Consider the following 8,441-nt stretch of genomic DNA (forward strand, 5'->3'; position numbering starts at 1 on the left):
TGTGTGTGTGTGTGCGTGTGTGTGTGTGTGTGTGTGTGCGTGTGCGTGTGCGTGTACGTGTGTGTGTGTGTGTGTGTATGTGTGTATGTGTGAATGAATGAAAGAAATAATGAACAAATGAAAGAGTGAGTGAACTCATGAATGAATGAATACATGATGAAGTTAGCAGGTGAAGCAGGTGTGTGTGTTGTTGTCACTGACCTCCAGCTACTCCACGTAGGCGGAGCAGAGAAATACATGCCGGAGAGAGGCAGGCAGCCAAACGCTGTGTAGTTGATGAAGTACTTGTCTGGAGAGAAGAGCTTCTATTCATTAGTTCTGAATGCAAAATTACAGAATTCATCCTTTTTGCCTCTCCTGCATATTCAATTATTATTTTGTGTATTTTTTACTTTCATCCTAATGTTGTTCATTACTGTCCTTTAGTGTGTTACAACATAAATACAGTAAATAACTATTTAAATAAATAAAAATCTCACCCTTTGACCCTTTTACGGTTCCAGACCAGGTGTTCATAAGCAGACCCATGCCAGTGCCGGAGGAGCTTCCCAAGATGATCTGGGCATTGAACTTGGCATCCTTGGGAACCTGCATGGGGTGGAAGGTGGAGTCCAGTCTCATCTTCTTACAGGAGAACTTATCCCAATGGATCTCATAGTAGTAACCCTGGAGAGGTAGCAGATAGGGAGTCAATACTGTTCTAAAGCCATATTGATTAATGATTAATTGATTAATACAATTGTTGTGTTGTGATGTACAGTATTTGATTGTATTTAATTAAGTAACATCATCTACTGGGAATGTTGTAACAGTTTTCTTATCTTTATGTTCTTCAACATTTTAAATTGAGTCAATGTATAAAGTTCAATCATTTATTAAAGGTCATGGAGAATTATTTGATGTTAATCAGAAGAAAAAAATAGTTTGGAAGTACAGCTGTCCACACATGAAATGGGTCGGGTTAACACATGTAATAATATAGAGACAATTGAAACTACGAGCAATACGCTGTGTCTGCTAAATTCCTAAATGACTGTTACCTCTCTAAAGAACATCAGCTGGTCCACAGTCACCGCAGTGTTGTTCTCTAATATCCCATAAGCTCTGATGCGCACCTTCTGTCCAAGGGCATCATAGGTGAACTGTGACTGGAACATGGCAGCTGGCGTGGAATCAACATTCTGAGAGAAAGAAGATGAGGGAAGGAGAGTGAGAGGGCAGGAGAGAGAAGAAGAAGCATAAGAGGTCAAAACAAATCTGATTGAGATTGTTACAATGAAATTACATCACAGGTATTTACATCACCATGTGTTGTACTTGCAACTTGCTTAAATTAAATGCTTTGGACATAGATGTCCATTTGACATTGGACATAAGGATCTTACCAAATTAAGGTTTCCAACGAGCAGAGGTGGTGAGACTGAGTTGCCATAAAAAAAATAAAAATAAAAGTTAACTTGCTGATATATTTAAGATTCTGCGCACATTTAAAGGTACCAACATTATTGTTTTCCATGTACAATGCTTTATGATCCGTGGTCTACTATTCAAAAGCTCAAATGAATGAATGAATGAACTAATGAATGAATTTGAAAATGAATGTAAAAAAAAACTAGTCAGGTACTCACCGCAAGGTTCAGGTCTCTGAGCCCAGGTGTCCACAGCCATGCTGAGACCGATGGAGACCAGGATGAGGGTTCTCATGGTGGAGGTTGTAAGGCGATCAACTTCTCCAGTATCGATTTAATTGAGTCGTCACTTACAAGCGAGTTCGTTTAATCTCAACGAGACGTTCTTGATATCACTTCTTAAGATGATATGATCCAATCAAATATTAGGCACCACTACTGAACTGTTCATTAAGATAATATTTATTCAAGCACATCAGCAAGCAATAATAGTTCATTTCCATGGAAAAGAGTCTTTTCTAGTTTCACCTCTGCAGGCCTATCTCAGCTAGCCGTCAACAAGTTAACTGCAGTGGCTCCACTAAAACAAGAGTTCCTCTCACCTCCGTACATAGTCTTTTATCCAATTCATTAAACATTTTGGGCTGGGTGATGCCCCCCCCCCCTCTATCTGGTAGTTTTCCAAGTGTCAGCACAAATCCGTTGCAGCTGCAGAAAGTATTCTCGTTAGCATTGGCCTTCAATTCTTCTCTTGTGTGGGTGCGAGAGTGTATGTATGTTATCAGCTTGAGTGTCCTGCTAGCGTCTCGTTCCCATGGTGATATCGTACTTTGTATGAGCAGAGCATTGTGTCAGTGTCCTTATCAGAATGTCTTGTTATCAGAATGTCTTGTGAAAACACAACTATTGAAGTTTACACAGTAGTATTAGGATTCGATTTACAAGTTAGAAGAATAGACTTATCATTAATCAGTAGTTATGAAAGTACAGAAAAATAGAATATTATAACAGCAGGTGTAAAATGGTTGTAAGCACATAGGTAAAAATAAGTAATTTACAGGCAGTTTGAATCATAAAACGTTCTTTTAGTCAGGAGCTTGTATTTCTTCTTGTCGCTCAAAAACAGAACCTCTCTTTTGGCTTTGCGTGACCTTCCTATTGTTCTCAACTGACCGCATTCACATATTATTTAAATGAGCACATAGTACATGATTTATCACTTCTAGTTATTTTAATACAAATTCCCAACAAGGTTGGTAGACCAAGACTAGGGGAAGCCAAGAGCTCTCTGACACCTGGAACTCAGAGACACCCTCTTTTATGCCTGAGTACGCGGAAAACATGACACACCTGACCTTGACCTTGTCCAAACCTTTGACTCCAACCTTTTTTAGGGGTGGGTTTTTTGGTCACCTGCGCTGTTTGCCATGTCGAAATCTGAATGAGGGTAAAGTGATAAATGTATTGCAGTATAAAGTTTTGATAATACTGTATTATTAACTTACAACAGTAAGTTGTTGTTGTTCTTCTTCTTATCATTAGTTGTATTAATATTAATATTCATATTATTATTATCGTCGTCGTCGTTGTTGTTATTATTATTGAACATGGCATATTATAAGGCAGATTTCTCCAACTTCTGGTCTTGGAGATCTATTGAGTGTTTGCAAGTATTCACTGCAGCCCTGGACCTGCAACAACAACATACTAAAACATGGGTTTTAAACAATCATCTTCTCACAGTTTTCAGTCTGGCCCGCATTTGTCTGAATCAAGTTGGTTAATGCTGGGCTGGAATAAACGCCTGGACAGCCAGTAGTTATCCAATGGAGATAACCCTAATGGGGTTTTTGCAGTACAATACAGCTACTACTTCAAAGCACTGCTAAATGTTTCACAACTGTATTGTAGGAATAGAACAGCAAATACTTGGTTTGGTTTATTTTAGGATTCATTGAGAAGGTAATAGCTGTGCGATTGCCGTCCGTGAAAAAGCCCACCTGTCGTTAATATTCTGTGGCAACCATCACCCAATGCTATTAGATATGTAGCATTTCTTCTTGCCACAACCATGTATCTTCATGTGAGGGAAATGAATACGTTTAGCCAAAGTGTACAGTAGAGAGTTGGAACCTGCATGTGGACAGTTAGAGAGTTTGTATTATCTTATCTGTTCATCTGATCTAGTGGATTGTCTTTATACTACTGGTCGGGAAAAAATTGCGTGCTCTTAAATCCCCCTCCTTATTACCTATTACCTACTCTATAGATAAGGCTGAAGCACCTGACTGAAGCACCTGACTTCTTTATGATTATTACCAATGGAAAACAGTGAACGTTTTCATAAGAAGTGTCCGTGACCTATCCAACAAGAAACAGCTTGAGGCACTTGACCTTGATCAAAATATATATCCATAGAGAAGCTTGTGACTTATGCAGCAGTTATGACATCATGTGTTCATTGGGACAAAGACAACATTTTATCCTCAGTTATTTGTTTGTCTGATTATTAGGTCCTCTATGATTAGAATCTTCCAAGAGTTCTTATTGATACGCAATTTACAATACAGTACAAAGCATCATTAAACAAAACAATCGATCAAACATTTATTTAGGCACGTCTGTGTGATGTTCAAGCCAATATCTTATCACATGATGTGTTACACAACCTCTTCACAGCATGCATATTACTTTCCATGACATATTTTTCCATCCTTCACATATTTTTTCTTATTTAGGAACAGAAAATGATCCCTGTTCGGGTGGGACTTGTGTAGGTCAGGTGGGTCACCTGTGCTCAGGTAAAAGGTATATGTGTCCAGTCACTGGAGAAGAAGCTCCACCACTGCCACTGTAAGACCGTGGGACCACTACAGGGCTTTTCTTTGTACATTGTCCTTTCCAGGACTGTCTCAGCAACTATGGTGGATGTGTAACCAGCCCAGGCCAGGCCAGCCCAGTACAGCTCAGCTTGGTTAAGCACGGTTTGGCTCTCTAGTGTGAATTAGAGTTAAGAGAGTTTGTCCAATCGCCGAACCATATCTTCTGTCTCCAAATAAGGAATTGGTGGTTCATTTTCTCAATATTTGTGTGTGTAGAGTTTGAGTCTGATTTCAGTTTGTAGCCTAGAACAAAATTATTTTAAACTGTGAAAGTAAATGTTGAGCACTGTTGTTAAGATGAATAGACACCATGTGATATGGATATTTGTTTTATTTGCACCACACACACGCACGCACGCACGCACACACACACACAAATGTATGTATTACCTGGCTATCTCACGTCTGAAATCAATCCAAAGTTTTTTGTGTACAGTAGTGTTCAATCCAGTTATTGTGCAGTAAACAGCCTTCTACCACCAAGTGTCCTTTATCCTTAATCCTCTGGGTAAAGTTGTGCTTTTTTCACCACTTGGAAACCAGGTGAGGTCATTGGTGATGAGAACCCCCAGGAACTTGATGCTGTTAACTCTCTCCACAGCAGACCCATTGATGGTGATTGGGTCTTGTGCCTCGTTTTCCTGAAGTCCACTACCAGCTCCTTGGTCTTGTCAGCGTTGAGAGTGAGGTTATTGGCCTGTCTCTAAATGGTAAATGGACTGATTTGTATAGCGCCTTATTGCACTACCTGACTACTACTGGAACTTTCTCTACTGTATCATATCTGTACTACATTATTGCATATTGTATGATATTGCATTTCATCTCATTGTCACCTGCACAGCATTTTGCACTACTGTTCTACTGCAGTGCGACTGGACTACCATCACTTTATCACTTTAGTACCTTATTCTACTTTTTTTTATGAATTAGGCTACCTTCATAAATGACTTTACAGATTTCCTCTCTGGATTAGTGGTGCGATATGATTACATTCTCCTCTGTGGCGACTTTAATATCCATGTGTGCTGCCCATCGCATCCCCTGTCTCGAGACTTCCTAAACCTAATTGAGTCATTCAACTTCACCCAATCCGTTATGGCCCCGACACATGAAAAAGGACACACTCTCGACCTTGTATTGTCTTTTGGATTATCTGTCAATATAACTGATATATGTGCTGCTGGTATCTCTGATCATTCACCTATTGTGTTCTCTACCACAACTCCCTGCTCTGCTATCTCCTCTCATGTATCCATGCAACGTTCACGCATGATTACCCCTGACACTGCTGTTCAGTTCTCTGATGCTTTTGCCAGGTCTTCAATCTGTGCTTTGGATGCAAACTGTATCCCTAATGTAGATGACTTCCTCTCTATGTTTAATGAGTCATGCATTGATATATTAAATACTGTTGCACCTCTCAAATCTAAGCGCAGGAAAACCCTCCCGACACCCTGGCTAAATGACTCCACCCGCGCTCTTAGATGCGCATGCAGACGCGCTGAGAGAAAGTGGAGGAAGGATAGACTGCATGTCTCCCTTCAAATTCTGCGCAACACTCTGTCCACTTACCAAACGGCTGTCAAAACTGCAAAAACTGCTTACATCTCCAACCTAGTCACAAGCAACTGCAATAAACCCCAGGTTCTGTTCAAGGTCTTAAACTCTCTCATTAACCCCTGTGACACCCCCTCTGTTGTACCTTCACTTGTCCTATGTGAAAGTTTTCTTATTTATTTTATTAGCAAAGTCTCTGCCCTCAGACCCCTCTCCCCCTCGCCCCTCCCACCCCCTCCTCTTCCCCCTCATGCGCTGCCTGCTGTCTTTGATCAGTTTGTGCCGGTCTCCCTCTCCTCTCTCTCTAACGTTATCAAACATCTGCGACCCACTACCTGCCCCTCTGATGCACTCCCCTCACGCCTTCTCAAGGAAGTCCCTGACTCTGTCCTTCCCGTCATATTACTGCTGATAAATGCCTGCCTCAGCACTGGCTGCGTCCCGGCTGCCTTCAAGCACGCTGTGGTCCAGCCCCGGATAAAAAAGCCTAACCTAGACCCCTCCGTCCTTGCCAACTTCAGACCCATTTCCCAGTTACCATTCTTCTCAAAAGTTCTGGAGCGCATAGTCCACCTACAACTACAAGCCTTCCTTGAGCAACATAACATACACGATAAATTCCAGTCTGGCTTTAAACCGCGCCACAGCACTGAAACGGCCCTTCTCCGTGTCTTTAACGACCTTATTATAGCCGCCGATGCAGGTAACCCCTCTATCCTGCTGCTCCTTGATCTCACAGCTGCATTTGACACTGTAGATCACATGATTCTACTAGCTCGACTGGAGCATTATGTGGGCATCAGGGGCGTCGCCTTGGACTGGTTCCGGTCTTACCTATATAAGCGGACTTTTTCTGTCCAACTCGGTGACCTCTCCTCCTCAGTAGCCCCCCTCACCTGTGGAGTGCCCCAAGGATCAATCATGGGCCCCGCCCTCTTCCTATTGTACATGCTGCCCCTAGGTCAGATCCTGGCGAAATTCAGCATTTCCTTTCACTGCTTCGCCGATGACGTGCAGGTTTACCTTCCCTTAAAATTAACCCAAGGGAAAACCACACTACAGCCCCTGCTTGACTGCCTGACCGAAATAAAGTGCTGGATGTCAGAAAACTTTTTAACCCTCAATGAAAAAAACCCGGAGGTTATTGTTTTTAATTGTGCCCCCCCGGCCCCCCTCGTCGACGCCCTTGGTCCCCTGAGTTCCAACCTCTCCACCTCAGTTAGGAACCTTGGAGTAATTTTTGATAGTGCTTTTAAATTTGAAAAGCAAGTCAGCTCCGTAGTAAAAAATAGTTTTTATCATATAGACTCCTGGCCAAGACAAAGGCCTACCTCTCCCAGAAGAACCTGGAGAGTGTGATACATGCCTTTGTCACTACTCGCCTGGACTACTGTAACGCACTCTACGTGTGGATCGACCAGTCCCTGCTCCGCCGCCTACAACTCGTCCAAAACGCGGCTGCGCGCCTCCTTACGAGGACTAAAAAGTGGGACCACATTAGTCCAATTCTGTGCTCGCTCCACTGGCTGCCTGTGCGTTACCGCATTGATTTTAAATTATCCCTAACCGTTTTTAAAGCACTAAATGGACTGGCCCCCCTTTACCTCTCTGAGCTCTTGCACCGCCACACCCCCTCTAGATCCCTCAGATCAGCAGACCAGCTGCTGCTGGTGGTGCCCAGAACCAGGCTGAAAACCAGGGGGAACAGAGCCTTTTCGGCTGCTGCACCTAAACTCTGGAACAGCCTCCCCCTCCACGTACGGGCCGCTCAGACCCTGGAGATTTTTAAATCTCTCCTTAAAACAGCCCTGTTTTCCCTAGCCTTCCCCCCCCACCTAGCTATTGGTCCCTGGCTTTTATTATTTTGTGGTTTTTGTTGTAGGTCCCTGGCTCTTATTGTCTTATTGTTTTATTGTTTTGGTCCTTTTTGTCTTCTCGCTTGATTTTGCCATGTTTTGTGTTGCATTGTGTTGTGTGCATTGTGCTTGCTTGTTTCCTGCATTTTATCTATTTTTACTGTGAAGCACTTTGGCTCAGCATTGCTGTACGTAAGGTGCTATACAAATAAAGTTGACTTGACTTGACTTGACTACCTTACTTATTTTACTTTATTCTATTATTGTTGATTTTGTATTCTGTTGCAATGCCAATGTCGAACAACCTGAACCTAAGAACTTTACTCTACTGTGTAGCCATACATTACTCTACTGTGTACCCATACATTATAAAAGCATTAATTCTGATTCTGATTCTGAAATGTTTCACAACTACTATATTGTAGGAATAGAATAGCAAATACTTGTACATTTCTGAAACTTTTTTTCAGAATAAAAGTCTCAACTTTTTTTTCCAGAATAAAAGTATGAAACTTTTTCATTGGAGACCAATGAGGTGTATGAGGAGGTATGTGTGTGTGTGTGTGTGTGTGTGTGTGTGTGTGTGTGTGTGTACACGTGCGTGCTTGTGTGAATTTGCCTATGTGTGCCTGTGTGTGAGTGTTATATAAATATATAATAATAATAATAATAATAATACATTAGACTTATATAGCGCTTTTCTAGACATCGTGAGGCTGATAGGCATAACAATT

This window comes from Nansenia antarctica (genome assembly GCF_963989245.1).
Source record: "Nansenia antarctica genome assembly, chromosome: 2".
NCBI classification, from domain to species: domain Eukaryota; kingdom Metazoa; phylum Chordata; class Actinopteri; order Argentiniformes; family Microstomatidae; genus Nansenia; species Nansenia antarctica.